Genomic DNA, 22818 nt, shown 5'->3' on the forward strand with positions numbered 1-22818 from the left:
CAAACTTTCGCCGACTTGGTTACTTTCGTCGGCGAAATAATATCCTCGCCAAAATGAGATTTTTAACACGCAGTAGAGTGTGATAAGGCCTTTAATGAATCTGGAAATATTTCGAGGATGCTACGGAAGATTGATGTTTGAAACTATTAATATCGTTACGAAAGTTAAGAGACAGGAGTAAGATAAAATTATAAATATGCAACGCACAGAGTATCCATCCTTATTCAGTGAAATTAGAATTTCAAAATTCACAGCTTCTTGGTTCTTTGATGAAGGCCGTGCAAAGCATCCACCCGTTAAATTATGATCGTATTAGAAATGTTGAACATATAAGGCCTGTATTCATATTCATGTGCAGTTCGTGACTGAGTTAAAGGTCTGTTAAGTATTCGAGTTCCTGTATATTCAAGCAAGACTAGTGTGGATAAACTTGGAGCGGCAAAAGCGGAAATCTGAGCTCGGCGCGGAGCTCGCGCTCGTCTGGGAAAATCGCGCGCAACTCGGTTGTAGTTTCGACGGAGAGAATCAAGTGTCAGGAGAGTTCGCTGAAATTTCAATGGAAATTGGAGGAAGTCAGTGATATTCGCAAAAACACCGCGCCGAGATGGGAGAAGTTCGCGATATTTTCCAATAAAATTCGCGATACGAGGCAAACAGGAGCGTTAGAAAAAGCACTAGCTCGCCCCCCGCGCGGACAGTGGAAGTTTCCGCGGAACTACAAGAACATAATTATATATTTATCCTGCCGCGTGCAACTTTGAATTAAAAACTTCGCATCTGAAACTTGGAATTAAAAACTTCATTTTAAAACCTCCAATTAAAACTTCGAATTAAAGCTGACAGTCGCGGGAGAAAAATACGCGAGCAGCGCGCACGGTTGCTGTTTTCTTCGGCGAATAATAACTTGCGCGGCTAACTAACCGCAATCAGTATGTAGAATAGAGCTCGTGGAGTTGACTCGCGGCTCATATGGAGGGAACACGATGTTCCCAACAAGTCAGCTTCGTGACCCACTCTGTGCGCCTGTGTGTGTATCATTTGCACAGGCAGTCATTCACGTCGGCCGGGAACGTTAATCCAACGCGTACAGCAGAACCGGAGACGTAAATGGCGCCAACGCGCGGTCGAGTTTCTACGTTATTTCGGTCGTTACCGCGAGTATAACGTCACCGGCGAGTGTTTGCACGACTACCTCAGCCGGAGCTTCGGAACCGCGAAATTCGCGAAGGAATTGGGTTGACTCAACCAAAGTCAGGCGCGCTCGTGTCAACTCGCTTCCAAATTAATAACGATAACAAGTTAAATTAGGATAAAGTTAGTATTACATCCAGAGTGCCGAATCGAGAGAGCGATCGAAGTGCGCTCGCGAATCGATAGTTCCGACGCGTACTTGGGTCAAGTGCCAACGTCCTTGAAGAACTTATTGAAGAACTCCGGAATTCCGCGCGAACTTCGAGAGTGTCTGCCGGATCTTGGGAGCATTTACAGTAAAAAGCGATGGGATGACAAATATAAGATTGACGCGCAGCGCTGGTTACATTTCGAATCGTTTTATTCGCGACATTTATCAAAATGTCCCTTTTTCATTTTTTTTTTTTTTTTTTTTTTTTAATATTCTCGCGCGATTGTCAATAATCACTTTCAACGCATTATTGGAAGTGTAACTCTTTTATTAGACATATTTCACAAAAACATCATTAAAGGAATCACGAATTTGTTATTGTTTAATAATATTATTAAAAACTTTTATCCGTTTTTCACTGTTGCAGTAATTTATCACTTTTAATGTTGTATCTATGCGAACGCAATAAATATTTTATTACAAGGCAAAACTTTTTCTCCAAATAACTACTCTCCTCCCGTTATAATTGCTTCCAACTAGTTGGTAAAATAATTCCATTCGCAAAATTCGATATAAATGTCGCGGGTTGCGCACAATTTGACCGACTTTATTTCTCGAGTTTTACGCTATGCGGAGTGCAGGAGGCTATGGCATAATCGTCTTACACGCTGCGCGATTCCCACGGGCGTCGCTTTGAAGCGTAAACGGCCGAAAAAACGTTGAAAAAAGGAGCAACCGGCCGCGAACAAAGCCAAGTGCGCACAGGTATCTTTCCCTTTGCTTGAACCTTAGCCGATGCAAATGCACATGCTACTGCTTTTTTTTTTCTACATGCACACCTCCGCACGAGCGAGCTGTATCATCTGTGCAAGTTAATTTGCAAACTACGTCGATGCACTAGCCCGGGACCCCTTTGATGCACTTTGATCCTTGACGCTGAAATATTGCTGTGCAAAAAGGCTAGCTAAAACAGCAGTTTATCGATCAGGCGACAAGGTTAATGTGTATCGCTACTACAACCGCGCTTCCAACAAAATATTTATGACATTCATTTTCGAGAAAGGAGCGGCGGGTATGTGTGTGCATATATGTGCATACAGGCGCGGACGTATGCGTATAATTGAAAACAGGCTCTGTTACGAATTCCCTTTAAACCAAATACCGAGCTTTCGATCGCGTTTGCTATTTTTTTTGTTTCCCGCTGACGTCTGTTGTTATAGAGCGCGATAAACGCCGGGTATCGCTTGCAAACAAACAGCTAAAATTAATTATTGGGAGGGTATAGGGAATTATAAACAATCCGATTTGTCTTCACGTCATTACGCGTTTGATAGTGTTATTGATTTCACGTCAATATCCTGTTCCCGTGAACGTGAATGCGGCGTGAACGTTACGTTGTTTTATTTGCTTTTACAATTATTTCAATTTAATCGATTAAAAAATTAATTGTAAATGTAAATGTTGAAATTATTTATTATTTCTTGTTTTATTCAAGTATCTATTTTCTAAAAAATATTATTTATATCATCTTTATTTCATATAATCTCCTAACTTTTCCTCGAGTAAACCCATATAATATATACGAAGAGAAAGAGAGAAAGAGAGAGAGAGAGCGAGAGAGAGGGAAATTGTGCAAAATTGCAGAATGAAGCGCTTCATCGTTGATGTTTGCCTCAGAATTTGAAGATGAGTAGCTTACAGGCCGAACATCTGGCTACCAATCACCACGGCCATTTGGCAACATGTGCATCCGGACAAGATCGCGCTAACCAGTACACGCTGCAAGGGCTACAAAGGGTCCATAGGTCTAATGCGGTCGGAAGACTGTCCAGCTCTCGAATAACGGCAGCCGCCCTACGAGAAATCACAGCGGGGACGGAATGAAGCCAAAGAGCGCCGCAATTGCAGAGGGGGGGCAGTTAAGACCTGATTTATTTGGCAATTTGGCGCGAGTTCCGTAACCGCGGCTTTTCGAAAAGTTAGTGAATTCTTTCGGGTCACTTCTCAACTGGGACAATCGCCAGATTCGCGGCATTCTGCCCGTTTATGGCACTTTGCGCGCAATTTATTGCGAATAGAAAAAAATTTTGCAAATTACAAAATTGTTAATACAGCGTATTGTCGATCGAAAACATTTACGTTTTCTCGAAAAAAAAAAAAATAATAAATATAGCATAATATAAAAACATGCACGAACACGAATAGAACGAAATTGTTTAAAAGCTGCACAGCAAAATTCTCGAAATGTAACTTAAGGAACTCAAGCCCGCGCACGTCAGACGCTTTTATCTTCTCCTCTTCCTGTTGTCTACCGTATTGCTTTTCACGGTAGCAAAATACAACGTCACAATGCGCATCAGGTGTCGTACGAGATCCGGTCGATGCGATCGTCTCTCCCGTGACAAAAGGTTATTAAATGTCACGGGGGTTTTCCTCGGAGTCGAAAAATCCGGACGACAGAGTAAACCACTTCGCGAATCTTCTCTTATATATCACGACTGGAATTGGGTCGGCCTAGAGAAACGATCGTAAAATTGCGCCGGGACAGAGAGACCCGTGCGAACGCCGATGCATATTTCACGAATCCTTAATTTTGCGCGAATCTCTCATATTCATCCATACAAATCGCTGACTTTAAAGGGAAGAATAACGCGCGAGCGGCTCCGTCATCGAATGTAAATCAACGTCGGCAAACTTTGGTGTAATCTTTGATTGCAATTTTATATCCGCAAGATCGTCTTTTTTATCCGAACTGTTAAAATTAAACGAATCAGTATTATGCAAATGCAAAGCGAGAACTTTTCCACGAAGTATAGCAAAGATTTTCCATGAGAAAATTCACAGCAATGTAAATGAGAACGAGAATACAATTTCGAGAATATAGTTTTCTCTCTGATACTAATTATTTTTAACACTACTATAATCTGAATATTTTTTTTGTATTTTACAGGCCAACTTTGAACAGAATAACTCTGCTGTTGCGCATCGTATCGGTAAGTAACTTTAATTTTATTCCAATATTATTATATTAAGTTAATAGATCCAAAAGTGATATAAGGTACACAGAATTTTATAAAAGTTATATTATTTTCTTAATTATTTCTGCAGACGGGCAGATGAGTTTTTGAAAAGGAAACCCAAACGATTGACAAAAAAGACTACTAATTTTTATGTAAAATTTGTAAAAAATCGCTTGGCGAGCAATTCGCAGTTGAAGGAATAGAGCTAAAGGGCCAAAGAAAGAAGAAACGGGGATCAAAATCCCGGGGTGCTTGGAACGATGCCACGTATTATCGATGATCGAAAAATCGAGCCGACGAAAGGGGCAGAGCAGAGTCGGTCGGGTCTTCGGATCGCAGTCATAAATTGTTGGACAAAAAATTCGCTGAGACGAACGGTGGCCGAGAAATGCCGACGTGAGAGGGCGATCGCGCGAGAAATAATAATTCGGCAAAATGGAATCTTTATTAAACGCAGTTACAACAATTTCTCTCGAATTTATGTCGAACGAGCTTTCTAACCAAAAATGTATCAAACTCTGTAATTTAAATTAATTGACGTGGTGTAAAAACATTATAAAGCTGTTATTGATTCAGAAATGAATTTTTATTATATTTTACGAAGGGAAATGCGAAATTTCGCGCGTTGTCATGAAAATGTAATTGCAAACTGGATCTCTTTTTCGAGCTTAGCGTTGTGCAAATATCTTCGGGAAACGTAATGATTCAGCGATTCTCTCTTCTCGCAATGCGTGGAATGCGCGAAGCGACGAAGACGACTGGTTCGCGAGCGGATCAATAACCAATATCCAGAGAAACTAGATCCCTTCGTAAGGAGGACGCCTTTTCGCATAGGTGCATCCGATATGCCTTCTCGTTGTCTTATCTGCGCACGTACGATATTATATGTGCGGTTATGCGTGCGTTATAGCCGCGCGATGGATGTATATCCGCGCCGGCATCATAATCCGATGCACGCGGCGCGCGTAGGCGTTTCCATTTTCGTAACTTTGCATACACATGACTCTTCGGTCTCGGGTGTCGCAGGACGATTTTCACATAAATTATTCACCGAGTATCCTCGTGAAACTCGCGACAGAGATTGCACTGCTCGACAGTTTTATAACAAGTGTAATAGAATAACGACCTTAGGAATAATAGATAATTGATTCGAGAATCCCTCAATGTGAATTATACGAAAAGTACACAACTGCGACAGCTAAAAAATACATACAATTTCTCGCGATTTCGAATCGTGTGAAGCGACGTCGCTCATTGTGTTCCGCGCTTCGCAGAGGCACGCCGGCATCACCCGCCATAAATTAAAAACGCGGCAAAGAAGGAAAAAAAGGAAGCGCGGTTTCGCGATAATCGAGGGAGATTGGAGGGATCGGAAGAGACTGCGCTTAAGGCCGTATTTTATGACGAAGGCGGTGTAAGCGGGCGAGCGTAACCGTGAGAAGGCAGAGGGCGCAGGGAGGAAGTGAGAAAGAGGCCGGACTGCCGGAAGGGCCGAGCGTGGACGAGCAAAAAGGGACCGCGGTATAATTACACGGATGCGATGATACCGCGGTACGACGGTCGAAAAGCAAAAGTAATTGCGCGCGCGCGCACTCGCAAATCGATAAGCGGAGATAGAGATTCTTCCTCTCCGCATCGGGCACGACCATGTCGTTTTCGATTCTTTTTCCCGTCGCTTTCTTTTGTTCGCTCTTTTTTCCCTCCCCCCTTTCTCTTCCCATCCTGTACATCGTATGATACTGTATTCTGCATTCAGCTCAGTGTACGGACCCAGAAAATTCCGGTCATATACGCCGGACAGTTTCATATTCCGCCAACAAAATCCTTTAATACCGCGAAAAAGGACTGCCGATAAGTTTTCCCTGATTTTTTAATTAAATGCGAATTCGCTCGATTTCAGCGACGTCGCGTAACTTCATTTTATCCTCTATTAACGAAAAAATGATGACATCGAGCTATAGTAGCAGTTAGTACCTCCAATAGGCAATCGAAATTTGTGAATTATCGCTCAGAGGTGAAATCATAATTTCCCAAATATGAAAGGAGAATTAATATAAGCATCACTATCGAATTTATATCGCATGACTTCGCGCGCGAATTGCGAACTGCAATCGATATCGTTTTTATTATTACACCCGCTCAAAAACTCATTTTATTGCGGAAACATTTCGAGTTGTAAAAATAAAAAAATAATTCATTTCAAAACAATAAAAAAAAATTTTTTTTATGAAACCATATCCAAACCGCTTTAATTTGGTATCTATACTAATACACGCGCTAACAAAACAATGTTATTTTTTTTTTATCATACGTCAATCGCGAAATGTATGGGTATTTCGGTAATGGAAAATTTGACGATAATTAAACCATAAATTTTCGAAATTTCGCCACCTTCCCGTCGTTGAACGTCGACGAGATCCGAGTTTCTCCCTCCTTCTCCCTTTAACTGTGATTAACGAAATCACGATGCCGTTCATTAGGAAGATCCGGTGAAACTATTTCTCTGAGGTTTCCGTGCCACCCGAGTGGCTACGCCGAGAGTTTCACCGTTATGCAGTTTCGAGCGCACCCTGCAGGCGACTGCAGCAGCAGTAGCAGCAGGGAAGGAACAAGCGGACAATGCATACATAGTTCCGTGCTCTCCGATTCCATGGCCGCGCGCCCAGCAGGTTCCAAAGGGACTGTTTAAGTCCCGTCATTAAGCTCGTAAGCACAGTTCTAAATGTCGCGACACAAAGACGACAAACGTACAACGGCAGCCGAAGCGGAGAGCAAGCTGACGGTACAGCCCGGGGAAATCGGGAAACTGCGCTGCACACGTGTATAATTGGCTACGTCTCCGTCGTGGTTTTCCATTACGAGCCAAAGAGACAAGAGACCGCGCTGATAAAAATTCTACGTCGAAAATACCCGCATTGTTGTATAATAAAAGGAAATTTTAATCCTCAGTGCAGATAAAAGAATAAAAATTATCTTTTTTTACACATTAGAACTTATTACATTTTTCCTATTTTTTTTTACATTTTTTTTTTACATTAATCGAACATACTAATATTTGTATTCGCGCAACCGATATAATTCGCGCATGCGAGAATGTCGGCCGTGATATGTGATTTTATTTAAGTTAATTTTATTCACAAAATTTCTGCTTTACTTCAAATTTATCCTAAAGTTTTTCTATTATTTAAATTGCGTTAGAAATGTACATTTTAATGACAATTAAAGTGCCAGTTTCTGTAAGAATGTAGAAGGAGTTGTGCGATAATGGGACATTATAATCGTTAGCGGCGCCGAAGTCTGTTAACAATACAACAACAATCGTTAACTCGAAATATATGTCAGAAAATGGGTTAATTGTGGTGGATACTACAGATTGCGCATACACACACGGTCGACATTCTCGCATTCGCGTTTCCAGATAACCAGCAATACACACAATATCTAGCTGTTTCTGTAATTGCAACGGCTGTTCCTCCGAGCCACTTTCCCCGATAAGAAAATGCGCAGTTTTATAAGACTCATCTCGGCGGCAAGCTGTTCCGTTGCAGGATTTCGCCGATAAAAATTGCAAATAAAGCGCTATGACGTATCGCGATAAATCTTGTTTTTTTAATTTTTTTCGCCCGACGCAATTAATCTCAGCGGCGCATAAATTTAACTACTGTTTTATTGTTATCCGCACGATTGTGCACAACGCGCCATTACGCTAAATTATCGAGTGAGATATCCCCCCGATTATATTCGCCGCATTAATGGGCCCATTAAAAAGACTCGATATTAAAATTATTTCACGGCGAAATTACACGACGGCCAAATGACTCAGAGCCCGCCAAATTATCCCGCGGCGCAATTACCGCGGGCTAGCTAGCTCTCTCTCCCTCTCTCTCTCTCTCTCTCTCGATTAGGTCTCTGTTAGAATTCTGCTAAGTTCGGGCAAGCTAGGGCTCCGTTAGAGAAGTGGGTTACAACAAAGTTACTCTCAATTAAATCTGGCACGATTTTCAGTAGCGCTGGAGAGCTTCAGCTAAATTGAATTCTATGTTTGAACATTAGTCGTCTTATACGTGCTCTTAATTAACGCTTGTAGTCGATGTAACTTCCACCACGGGATAAAGAGACGCCCTAATGATGGACCGCATGCTTAAAGCGTGTTATTAAATTTGAACTATATAACTACTCTGATCGTACAACTCGATGAACATCTTAGAAGCAGCTTACTTACATTCACTTACAAGCTTTCTTACATTTTATGAATTTTATTTTATTTAATTATCGAATTGTTTTGTCTAACAATAATCGCATGTTAGAAGAAGTATTGAAAAAATATCGTTTGCATTAATTTTATGTTTTTTTTTTAAATTCTCGTAAATTTAATATACACACGTGAAGCGTTGAAAGAAAATCTCCTTTGATAGAAACGGACTTTATTTACGGTCTTGAGTTGAGAATCGACTAAAAAGGTGTACATGGCACTGCATTACCCGAAAGTCACCTCGTTGCCGTCGTCGTTGTAGCGCGACGAGTGTGCACGAACATCCTCACCAGTCGGTGCCGCGTTTCCGACCACGCTCACCTCGAAATGGTAGCTTTGTGGCGTGACTCGCGGCTGTAAATCAGTATCCACACCCTCCCTACGGCATAACCGCCATCGTAATCCCTTCACCCCCGGAACGTTATAAATGCCGTCGTACTTCCTATGCACGGTGTGGCGCGCAGCGTGCAATAACGTGACGTCGGCTGACGGCGTCATGACCGCGCGCGTTTCACCGCCGACGCCAAAGACCACGTCAACGGGAAGCTGGATCTTTGATCCCGCTCTGATCAAAGAGCGAATTTTCCACGCGAAGCCTAAAAGCCATTCTTTTAACGCGCGTCGATATCTGATAAAATTATAATCGAATTTGAAAATTTTGCATCAATAAGAAACATACGCTACGGCCGGCAGAAAATAAAAACGCATCTGCCTTTACTTTAATCGCTTTCAATTTGTAGAATGTACGAAAAAATCGAAAAGAGACGCAAATTTCGACATGAGTAATTTTGCAATAAATCAGAGAGTAACTTCTGTAAAATAAACTTGCAGATGACAAATTTGCAAAATAATCAAAGTACTTGAAAGTATTTGTATATCTAATAAAAAGCGTGCCAATTTTTCACTTCTCCGTCACGACGATTCGTGTTGTGCATCGCAAATCCGTGATTCGCGATAGAGCGAAGTTTCGCGAGGAATTCGCGCCGACTTCACGTCACGAAAGTTTCGAACCGATATATGCATTCTCGAATATGACGTCTTGCTCAGATACGAAGCTTCATCCACGAAAGCCGGATACGCGTCCGTGGCGTGCACGGCCTCATTGTCGATTACATTTTTCCCCATTCTATTCCGCCGCGGTATTACGAGCGTTACGCTCCACTGTAATTTCTGTGTGCATTGCTTTATTTATGACCCAGACCGCGATCGTCGACTGCACGACCTTAGCGCGCACGTAGAGAGAAAAAGAGGGAGGACAGCGTTCTCGCTGTCTCTATTCAACGCCGGCAATAAAGATGTTACTTCCTCCGCCTAACAAATACTTATTTACATCCTGTTACATTTTTCATCCTACCGCCTTCGACCAGCGCGGCTCTCTGCACGATTCCACTGTCGCCGTGCAGAAAATCAGAAATGAATCTAACTCCTTCACCTGTTTTAATATAAACCTGCTGTATGCGTTTTTTTCATACATGTTCAACAAAATATATTATAAATATACAAAGGTGTGTTACTCTTACTAACGTTTTTGCAAACTTGAAAATTGTTGCCATTTTCTAAAATTTACTTACTTACTTAGTGTGAAAATACGGTCTTAAATCGAGCATCTTTCCGGCAATTACTTGTTGAATTATTTCAAACTGCTGCTCGCTTCAAAGACAATTCTTCCGCTAATTTATAACTCGCAAACCGACCCCGAACGATTCACGTACTCGCTTTCAAGCGTGTAATCTCATCGTCGGTTTTCAGATGCCCCGTGCTTTCTGCAGCGTTTGCAAAAACGAAAAAAAAAGAGGATACTGAAACTTTGACCTTAACTGAGGTAACTTCATCCAGCGATTAAACCGTTGTCAGAGGCAGAGAGTAAAGACCACGTTAAGTATTAAACCTCCTTTAAAATTATGATTCCTTCCTGTACTCTTCCTTTGTAAATAGCTTAACGAAACTCTCGTAATATAACCTCGCTTAAATTTCCACCCTTCATAGAAATTTCATTTTGACGAGCGCGAAACAAGGGCAAAGTGCGGAAGTGCACCGTATTATACGCGATATAGGATGCATTTCAATAAGGATTGTATACCTATTCATCTAATCACGATAATCCTACGTGACATTATTGAAAAGCCTTGGCTACCGCTTACATGAAAATGGCTTGTCAGTGGATCACATGGATACCGAATCACGATGATTCAAATTGCCGCTATTGAAAAACCTCGCATATTAATTATACAAGCGGTTTGTGTGTTATATGAAGTATTTTATATTTAATATTAGAGCACTGTACTTTTTTATTTGTTAGTTAAAATATAAATATGACGAAAAAAAGCTCCTGTTATTAAGGAAAAAAATCATCAAGCTGTCTAGAAAAAAATGTAACTCATAAAGTTGTGATACGAAATGCTAATACAGCTTTTGAGCGATCTACCTCATTGAGTATCGAATATTGTGCCAATATATCAGTCGATATCTGCACGTTCCATAACGCGAGGATTGTTCACCGTATCGCGCTGCTCGACTAGAAACAGCGAGTTCGTGTCTCCGTGTTAACGTAGCGAATGAGGTAGACGAGATCGTGATCGACAAGCCGACATTGTCGCCGTACGGGCGAGAGAAAAAAAATGGAAAATCGTCGTCACGCAAAGCACACCTTCCGTTTCGACGTTGACAATGGGCAGTCTCTGGATGTTCCTTTTTTCCCTACTACATCGATACGCGTCGGCTGTGCGCGAAGATAAATCACGTCGATTATTCGCGGTAAAATCGAAGCTGTGCCGGGCGTTTCTCCAGCCGCCGCATTGGGCTATGCACGAGAGGAAAGACTTTTGCCTTGGCCGATATTCACGAAAGATTTGATATTTTAAAAACATACCGTTCTCATTTTAATTCAAAGATTCGTTAATTTTGATGTACCGTAAAAAAATCGTAAAATTTACATAAATAATAAACGTAAAAATTACACGATTTGTTCCGTTACAACATCAAAAATTAATTTTATTTGCAAACTCTAAAGTTACGTATGAAAATTTATACCTAGTCAATCTCAAAGTAATCTACTGTGTAATATTATTCGAGTAATTATATGAATTTACATGAATTTTCTTGCAGTGCAGCGTAAAATATTTTACAAAGCTTAAAAATAATATTATTTACAAAATTGTAATTGTATGTTGTTTGGCTGTTTGAAAAATTGTTGGTAGAGTTATGTTAAACACCACGATAAATTTGCTTTGATATAGAATTTCAAAGAATTAAAACTAACCGATGAAACTATATTATCTCTCTAACTCCACTCTATTGTGCAATGATCAAAGAAATTCTGTTATATTTGTATGTCGAAACGCAACACAAACGATGAATAAATAATACACTACTTTGAATGGAAGCGCGCTATTTGTACGCGCGGATAAAACGCATTCCGCGATTTACAAACGCAAAGTCGCAGAACACAAAGCAGATTCCTCGCGATTTCTATTTTATGTTAAGAAATGGGTCATCGAAACGAGGATCGAATTTAATTCTATTTTGTGGTATTTCGCAAGTTTACGAACAAGTAAACTTGATTTCTAGCTGCCGCGCCGCGTGCTGACAATCTGACGAATGCATTATCGATGCGGCGATGAAAATGCATCGCACGAATATAAATCGCGGTTGCGACTCGCCACAAAGCCGGTCGGGTGCTTCCGTCTCCGTCCATTTTTATCCATTTCCAGTCCGGAGCGGAGAAAAATCGCGCGACGCCGTTCGAATACGAAGAATCGTACATTTCTACGGTAAACATACGGTCGCCCTCCGTGGCGACAAAATTTGTGCTTTATGTAAAAGATTATGTATGTGAAAAGATTGTGTCAAAAACGCGTGCCTTTAGAGATGGTATTTTATATGATAAATTTGATAAGTAAAATATTCTTCTTTGTCAAAATATAAAAATTGAAAAGCTTGAAAATTCATATCTTCTAATAATCAAGATTCTATCACGTTTTATAGACGTTTTCTATTATAATTAATCTATTTATTCTCGTTACTTTTGTGACGGAAAAATAACTGCGCCAAAAATATCACTCTTATATCTTGAATAATATCCATTATTAAATGCAATTAGTTTATAATTGCATTTCCTCCAGTCGCGACATCCTACTTTAATTGGTATTTTTATCTGGAGGAAAATATTCGAAGCAAACTTTTATAATTTTTTGTCGCGACATAAACTAATTTTATTTGCTAGAAAACTCTTCTATCAAATACAGTGCCGCAATTAGCTGCAACTCATTTATTTATAGCCGACGTTACCAACGTTAGGAAAAAGAAGAAGCAGTCTTGATTAATTCCCGCGGATTTTGGTCCGTGCTAATTACGCTGAGTGAGTAGAACAAGTGGCAAGGAAGGGCTAAAAGTAGCTGCGGAGGAAATATGCTCCGCCAGGGCGAAACGAGGACAAGAAACGCGTGCTTGTTTCTTCCGTAGAAGATAACAGAAACATAATAATAGTGCAGTAGAATTATTATAATTGAATTATGAAACAATAATATCGAAAACTCATATGATTGCTTTAATAATTACTTACAAATTATTTATGGTTGCTCATAATAAATGATACTTTTATTTATTATTCTAATATTGTTCATCAACGCGCTTAAAAGCAAACTTTTCGATCCAGTTTTGCTTATGCTATGTCGAAAAGATAAAAAAATAATAATCTTCAATATTTTCTAAATTGATATAATCAAGTTCAAATATAATAAACTTACTTAATCAAGAGAGAGAGAAGTAACTTTAATAGTTTCAAACTCTATAGTGCAGTTTTTATAACTTAACAAGTTTTAATTCCTATCTTTTCTTTTAATCGCAAAACACAGACATTTCTTGCAGAAATTCACGAATGAGATAGCATAACGACGTACGAGATCACGGACAGGCAAATATAAAATGCGCATGAGTAGAGATATTAAGGCGCGTATATGAAACAGCATGATGCTGGCAACGTTAGAATTGTGCTTAAAAGGACCGCGGCGAATGGACCCTCCGGTACGCACGAACCGAGGCGGCCAAGCTTTACGAGCGGAAGAATGTAACTTTTCATTTAGCGTCCATTTCATTTCATAAAGTGTAACGAGTTCCGCTGAGTTACGCGCTCGTGTGAGATCCGCTCATAATTCTTCCTTCTCTGAAACCGGAAACTGAAACGAAGTGTGTATCGCGCTCGGCCGTGTGATATAAGACCGACCACGTGGCTCAGTCAGATGGAGTAAACTTTCACGATGTTTTCCAAACGACGAAAATAGACAATCAAGTTGAACTAGGTTGATTCGGTTGAACATATTGCCACACGCGAATGAATGTCTCCTGCCTTCAGAGATAAATTCGGAGATATTCAATTCACGATATTTTCGAATTTCTAACTAGCATGTTCTCCGGCTTTAAGATAAAACATGTAACAATCGTATTACGAATTGAAGACACGTTAATGGCCATATTTCTAGATTACACATATGCATATTATTCACATCGTAACATTGTATCAAATTGCCATCAAGGCTTTGTCTATAATCAACCAAGGCTTTTAGATGAGCAACGTCCATTACCATCATAATCGTTTCTATCCGCTAACGATAATTCGATCCATTGCCGTAATAGAACGGTGAGCTATTTATTATATATTCATGATCACTGATGGCATCTCTACATCATCCAAGTTTGGTTAATTCTAGACAGTATATATCACATACCTACTTATCTCGTTATATGTAAAAAGTTAAATTATACAGAAGAGGACTGTAAATGTGAATTAAATTACAAAAAAATTTGGAATAATATTCAAAAAAGGCAAATTGCTTACACAGTTAGAGAAAATATACAATACTATTCGTTTTTATAGATAACTATTACAGTTTCATGTTCGCAAGTCATTTTGTAAGCAGAACTATACGATACGAGAAGTATCACTTCTGTGCCATCGATATACTACATACCAAAGCGCGCAAATTACAAATCAATAAACCATTTACCAGCGATAACAACCGAATCAAGCAAATCGACATCGACAGAAGAAAAATTTCACCTGCAGTAGCAATCACAAAAGAAGCAAGTGCAATCAGAAACCGTACCGCGTGAATTCCGCGAAATGATCCTCTCCGTGTCCGGAACTTTTTTATCGAGTTAAAACTTTAGAGTAGCATGAAGATCGAGATTAAGGGCTCGCCAAGTCATTCCGGCCAATAAACCGACGCAATGAGCGCGCGCGGGATCGATTATTTACGGCAGTTCCGGGACGAACGTTATCGAGCGGATATCGAGTCTCGCGACCGCGCACCGCAATATCTGAACTGAAATCGAATTAAAGATTTCACAGAGAGAGGCGGCGAGGAAACTGGAAGATACATCGGGGAGCTTTACCGCGCGGAAAGTTCGGATACGTTAATTAGCTTAATCCATATCAAGCTTATCACCTTTAAGATAATTGCTCTTTGCTTCTACGCTACCTTACTTGCTCTTAAATTCAAAAGTATGATGAAGAAGAATTGTTTTGAAAAATTTTTGAAAAAGAAGCAATTACTTTATTAACTGTATCAAAATCTTGAAAATAAGACGCTAAGTTTGCAAAAGTAAAGAAATTTGCTGAAGTTAAAGCAGAAACGTGCCTTGTAAATCTGCAAAACACTAAAACAATATTTTAATTTTCTGTACAACAAAATTTTTATATCCAAATAAAGAGAATTCCATCGAAACGTATGAAAAAATTAAAATATTAATAGAAACTAATAATTAACTAATTAATTATTTGATATTGAGTAACCGTTATTCTTTTGATAAAGAGCTTAGTCGTAAAATTTTTATGTCCTTTATTGTCAATACTTATTGTTAATCTCATTTATACTTATTGTTAATAAACAATATATTATAATTTGTCTATAAAATAAAATGGTATATATAATAAATGTTCACTTGCATAGTAAATAGTATACAGAATATGTATTTACAAAAAAATAAAAGAAAATTTGGCACATTTGTATAAGTAATGTCACGGATGAAAATAAGCTTAATATTCATAAGAGACTTTCGATGAATTCTCTCAATACTATTGATGCAATAAAACATATTTTGTAATAATCGCTTTATTTGTAAAACACATACAGTTATTTTGCATGTTTTTAATAGTGTGAAATCTCAATTAAAATCTGATTTGACGTACAGAATATTTATTTTAATTTTTCATTTAAAATAAAGATCGAAGTAGTTTCTCAATGTGTAATACAAGTAACATTGTATGAATTTTGTCCTTTAATCAACACATTGATGTGAAAATATTTACTTTTAAGTATTACTTCTGCAGAAAAAGTCCAAATATCGCAACGTTATCATTTTGAGAATACCACAATGCAAGAATATCCAATTTTGATAATTCTATCGAATATTTTTGTCTAAGATAGGGCACAATCTCTTCGATAATCATTTGTGCATAAACAACATGTTTCAAAGCACGTTGTCTGCACCATATGGTAACATTTGTATCCTGACTAGCCGTCTGATTAATAAATGTGGTTATCACAATCGCTATGTGTTGAGCAGATATTAAAGGTTTAAAAAAAAAATACAATTTTGAATATGAATATATAGAATCATATAAGAAACATAATAGATACTTTTTCTTAAATATACAAATAGAATATGTGCAATATGCAAAAATTTAGATAACTTTTAAACATAATTATAATAAATGTAATTTTTATTTTCTTTGAACAATTAGCCTTTATACATGTTCTCATACGGATAAGATGGACAAAGTTATTCTTTAATCGTTCTTCTAAACTGGATATGAAATTATGTGAACGATCAATATATATAATCTACTGACTGATGAAAATATAAATTTATTTATATCTTCTTTAATGTATTCTCTCAAGAACAATTCGAACCAAACGCAATTTACACAAACGAATATTTTAATCACATATGTTGCAACACGTATATTTTTTTTTAGCAACAAAAACTGATAATTTTGAAATAATTTTTTAGTCTTGTTTTCGGATATAGATGCTTAGACTACGCAAAATATTATTTGAAATCGTTTGAAATTGAAAAAAATATATCTGATAATCATAGAAATATTAAACAAATACAATCGTAATTAATTTATGATAACTATTAAAATCTTTATTTAGAAGAAAATTATTTCTCGGCTCACGTTTCAAAAGCTTTTTCCGTTCAACGTCTAAAAATGTTTGCTTTCGATATACAGTCGCTAGATTAAAAGATAGAAAGTTTGGGTTTTATTAAAGTGCCAAGCAAGAGGAACCGGGAAAAAAACGTAAAACGAAACTTGGAAGTGCATAAGACGCAGGGGACGATAGCGGCCGCGCTAAAAGCTTTTTAATTACAGAGTGTAAACCACTGAGAATGATTATTGATCTAGTGCTTCTTTCGATAAATTAAACTTTCTTTGATTCAACACACACAATATATTGATTCAAGTTTTCATACATATTCTCATATATTATAAAAATTACTCATGCTTAAATATCGTTTACAAAAGATATAATACTTTTTACCATTTACAGTAATAATTCAAAAAATCGGTAACATAATTGCTATTCTGAATTAGTTAAAAAATATTAAAATTTAAATATATCAGTATTTTTCAAGAATAAAATATACAACAATACATTTATCCATATAAGTCAAAAATATAAAATTTTCTAATACAAAATAAATTTTAATTACGTATGTTTACTATATTGTCATAAAAAACTACTAGCTCATAAAATAAAATAGGCATATATTGAAATACAATCATAAAGTACAACCAAACATTAACAAATTAAATATAAAAATTTTGATATTTGAAAATGTTAAAATAAATTGCAATACATATATCTTTATATATATATATATATATATATATATATATATATATATATATATTCGTGTTGAATACGACTTATCTCTTCATCGAGAGCAATATATCTATAATTTTATTTAGATTTTGGCTCCTAACAACATTCTAATAAACAATAATAAATTCTGAAAAAAGTATCTTATGAGTAGTAATTCGTATTCAATGCTGAAATTTGTCTGAGTAGAAATTTTATAAACTATTTAGTTAATTGATTAGAGAGAGAGAGTCTAAAGCTGCAAACTATGTATTAATCGTAAGATTTCAAAAAATTTCTCAAATTTACCAAAAAGTATTTTATAATTATATGTGCAACTAAATGTGTAATTCGCAAAATAAATACGTACAGAATTAAAGAAAATTATAAAGATCAAAATTTATCAAAAATATTTTCTATTAATATTACTGTCATAATTATTAAAGTACATATTGGCTGCGTAAAGTATAAGATTATAATTGTGGGCAAAAAATTTCAAATTTTATTAAACATATTGTCTAGATGTACTGCTATAATTTTTTGAAAAATATTTAATGAGAAATAAGTGTGCCACTGTAATCAATGAAAAAGAAATGTTAGTGAATTGAAAGAATTAAGATATGATAATTCAAGTATGAATAAATATCGTTTTCTGTTATTACAACTAATAACAAAACATATAAAATTATATAATTTTACAAAAAAATAGTCAAACGTCACTGTCTCAGTATTTTCATGCTTTTTCACAAACTGTTAAGAATATTACAAGCTAAAGATTATATATGCTTAAATTTAATGGGCAAACTTCTTTCCTCATTTCGAGGAGGCAGTGAGGTAGTTAAAAGGTTGTGGAATGAAAGACATAGTCGCACATCCAATCTTAAGATCGCACATTTAGTAATCTATTCTTATATGTATTTCCAATTTTTTTTTTTTTTTTTTATTTCTTAAAGTTAGTTTAATGCTTAACTAATATGTCGTCTAAAACGTATTTTTTTTTCTAGAAACTTTTTACAGGTAGCGAATTATTTGATAAACTCGCTCTTATACCTAGAGATAATAGCTAGATGGGACACCCTTGTACCGAGAACTAAATAACACACTACTTATATCTAAGATTCTTAATAGTATGTTGAAGCTTCCTGGACAGTATCAGACTATTCGAAATTGTATTTCACATTCTGTGTTCATATATATATTATATTCAATACAACTGCTCTCGAGAAATACACGAGCAATACATCTCTAATTTTACTTAGATTTTTGTCTTAATACATTTTTAATAAGTCTTAACAGGTTCTAAACATTGTGTTTTATAAGTAATAATTTATATTCGCAACCGAGATTTCTTTCAATACAAATTTTATAAACTATTAAGTTAATTGATCGGTCTTCTTTCAAAGTTATAGACATCTATCGGATAAAACTGTAAACTGTATTTCATCGTAAGATTTCAAAAAATTTTTCAAATTTACCAAAAAGTATTTTATAATTATATGTGCAACTAAATGTGCAATTTGCAAATTAAATACGTAGAAAATTAAAGAAAAGTATAATAAAGATCGAAATTTATCACAAATATTTTCTATTAATATTACTGTAATAATTATTAAAGTACATATTGGCTGCGTAAAGTATAAGATTATAATTGTGGGCAAAAAATTTCAAATTTTATTAAACATATTGTCTAGATGTACTGCTATAATTTTTTGAAAAATATTTAATGAGAAATAAGTGTGCCACTGTAATCAATGAAAAAGAAATGTTAGTGAATTGAAAGAATTAAGATATGATAATTCAAGTATGAATAAATATCGTTTTCTGTTATTACAACTAATAACAAAAAATATAAAATTATATAATTTTACAAAAAAATAGTCAAACGTCACTGTCTCAGTAATTTCATGCTTTTTCACAAACTGTTAAGAATGTTACAAGCTAAATATTAGGCTTTTTTGTCCCTCCTGCAGTTAAAGTGATAGGTGGAATGAAAGATCTCAAGAAGTCTCACACAGAGTTTTCATTCTTTAGATCTTATAACATCCTCCTACACATTAACTTTAAATTTTAGCCTTAAACATTAGCCTTAAAATTAGTCTTAAGATGTTTAATAACCTACTACCTTATAACACACTACTTATATCTAAGATTCTTAATAGTATGTTGAAGCTTCCTGGACAGTATCAGACTATTCGAAATTGTATTTCACATTCTGTGTTCATATATGTATTATATTCAATACAACTGCTCTCGAGAAATACACGAGCAATACATCTCTAATTTTACTTAGATTTTTGTTTTAATACATTTTTAATAAGTCTTAACAGGTTCTAAACGTTGTGTTTTATAAGTAGTAATTTGTATTCGCAACCGAGATTTCTTTCGATACAAATTTTATAAACTATTAAGTTAATTGATCGATCTTCTTTCAAAATTATAGACATCTATCGGATAAAACTGTAAACTGTACATTTATCGTAAAATTTTAAAAGATTGCTTTAAACTTAACGCACAATAGAGAAAATATTACTAATAAGAATAAATATTAAATATTAAAAATAAAAAATTGGAGTTACATTTTATTTCAAAACAAGAAAATGCAGTATATTAATGCATTGGAATTCAGTATTAGGAATAGAAATCCATTTTGTTTCTTCGTTTGAAGTAAAATAATTCCAAATTGTTCTTCCTAATAATTAATATTTATTGCTATTTCTGATATTTTCTCTATTGTTTGTTCGGCCTGAATTTACCAAAAAATATTGGATAAATATGTATATGTGCAATTGTAATCTATAAACTAAATATATAATGGTTTAAAACAGAGCTCGGAATTAGTTATACATTTTGAGCTGATTTCTGAGGCGACGCTTACTGTTTCCCCTCGAGCCCCGCTCGCGGCTCCACAGCCGAGCCGCCGATCGCGCGTCTAATGTTGTGAGTCAGGAGGGTCACTATATAAGAAATAAACTAGAAACATACCTTTTACAATTCTAGTCTATTTCTTATAGAGTGACGCTTCTGACTTACAACATTAGACATACGATCGGCGGTTCGACTATGGAGCCGCGAGCGGAGTGAGGGGCTCGAGGGGAGACAGTAGGCGTCGTCTCAGAAATCGGCTCGAAATGTGCAATTGACTCCAGGGCTCTGGTTTAAAAGAATTCAAACTGAGATATCAAAATATTATTAATAATATTTCGTATTATTATAACTAACATAAAAAAATAAATAAATAAAATGATACAATTTTTCAATGTCTCAGTGAGGAACTCCTTTCATGCATTATCATAAATCTTAGCAGTTTTAAATATTACAGAATTTGCTAACTATTAGCAAATCTACCTACAAACTAATTTGTGATTTATGCAAAGCATGTTATTAAAGCAATAAGTTCCTGGAGAATATCAAATTATCCGGAACCACATATCACGTTTCAATCTTATTGAATACAACTGCTATCGAGAGAAGCACTAGATCGTTAGATCCCGCGTGAAACGTTTGCGCGCCTGTGTATCAGAAAGTAATCAGCGCGGTATCTCGGAGTCCTTACGAGCAATTTTCTCGGGAACAGCGTCCGCGAGAAAGGGGGCGGAAGAATGAACGTGCCCCGACGCACATCGCGCGGATTATGGACGCGTTATTATTTCGCGTCGTCTATGCGTGACACTAAGTCGGCAAAATCGAAAATCAATCCGTCCGTCCTCGGGGGACAATAGAGCGACGTGATTTCGAGGGAAAGGTGGAAAACAAATGGACGTAACGACGGGATGATCCAATTATTGTGTACACATCCAGACGACCCTCCTCGCCCCCCTTGTTTGCCCACCGATAATTTTCATTTATGCCAAGTGTCGCGCGCGCGCGCGCAACATTTTCACGCTGTTCAACAACGACAATCCGTGGAATTAACCGCAATTCTCGCGAAGCTGCTCTCCATCAACGTCCGTCGCGTGCGCGCGTTCACGTAAACGCGCTTCGTAATGGCGAAACTAAGAATGCGCGGCGAAAAATATAATCCGTCGCTAATTGGACGGAACGAGCCGAGTAATTAGCCGTTAATAAGATACACACCGCTGTTTAGTAAAATCAGGCCACTGTTGCGGAGGAAGACAGGCGTCAATAAATGTCGACGCTTATCGTAACGAAGAATGGCACGAGGAAGACTAATGGTGAACTAAGGCGAACAACGACGCGTAAAAAATAGTCCACGGCATCTGACGCTTCTCATGTACGATCGTAAAAAATGGATCGCAACGTCGGGAAGCTAAATGAGGCGTTCCGAACATTACAGTCCGTGAATAAATCGCGCGACATTTGTGAGCTTCGATCTCCAGACGTCATATTTAAAGCGGATCGTGCGAATTACGGACTTGCGACTCGGTTTAGTTCGGCGCGCTCCGGGAAGGAACGACGCCCTTCTCGCGGTCGATCGCCGAGCGGGCGACAGGATAATGAAAATACGGGGACGACAATCGGCAGGCTGGCCCGGTCGGAAACGAGCAATTGGTCACGGTCGTTAGTAAACCGTTAGCGCGACATGCGTTCGCGACGGTGCATCAGCCCCACCTCCGTGTCATCAGCTCCCTTCGCATCCGTCTGGACGCGCCCTCGTCCGGAAGTGTTCGAGGCACTTTCTCCGCCCGCGCCCCGCGCCTCCTCTTCGCGCTTGCGTAATTTGCGAATTAATTTCCCCCGAACTTCGCTCATCAGACGCGAATTCTGTTCCTACTCCACCGTCGTGGATTATAACCAAGCGGGCTGAGCGATCTAAGGCTAGCAGCGTGGTAGCGAGCGGGGCTGACGGTAAAATGCACCTTAATGACCCGCTGGCAACGCCATTTATTGTCTCTCGCAGCGGGATGCGCGCAGCTACGAACGGCCGCGAGTATTTAGCTCTCCGAAGCGGTCTGTATTCTGTTCTTTAACCGTTTCCTCGGTAAAATGCACTGGAGATACCGGCACGCCACGTGCCGTTGCGGCCGGCCGAAGTGGATCCGAGGAGAAATTATTTCACGCTACCGCAGCGCGCGGGGACAACCCGCCGGGGTCATCGAAGTAGATAACTGGAGATCGAGGTTGGAGGAACTTGCACACAGGGGGATACAGGAGAGGATAACGCTTGGAAGGTGGAGAGGTGATTAACCCGTAACGAGCCATTCTCGTCTCTGAGTAGCGAGCTGAAATGATTGACGCGGAACACGATGCGTTTGCGTTAAGCCTGGATTAACGAGCGTCCATTAAGAAGAAGCATTATGCATAAACATTAGACTACTCGGAAGAATGTAGAAGCTTAAATCCTCTTTTGTGATTCTTTATTAACCCTTATCGCAAGCTTCA

General features: G+C 37.6%; 1 protein-coding gene and 1 long non-coding RNA gene across 4 annotated transcripts in view; one reads left to right on the forward strand and one right to left on the reverse strand.

The window, feature by feature from the left end:
- Window positions 1–5405, forward strand: part of LOC136999553 (uncharacterized) — a 48932-nt gene extending 43527 nt beyond the window's left edge. The window contains exons 2-3 of the long non-coding RNA XR_010889904.1: window positions 4293–4335; window positions 4451–5405. This is a non-coding gene — a long non-coding RNA (uncharacterized lncRNA). The remainder of the gene's footprint in view (window positions 1–4292; window positions 4336–4450) is intronic.
- Window positions 1–22818, reverse strand: part of alpha-Man-IIb (alpha-Mannosidase class II b) — a 134643-nt gene that overhangs the window by 88418 nt on the left and 23407 nt on the right. The window lies entirely within an intron of this gene.

This window comes from Linepithema humile, chromosome 1 (genome assembly GCF_040581485.1).
Source record: "Linepithema humile isolate Giens D197 chromosome 1, Lhum_UNIL_v1.0, whole genome shotgun sequence".
NCBI classification, from domain to species: Eukaryota; Metazoa; Arthropoda; class Insecta; order Hymenoptera; family Formicidae; genus Linepithema; species Linepithema humile.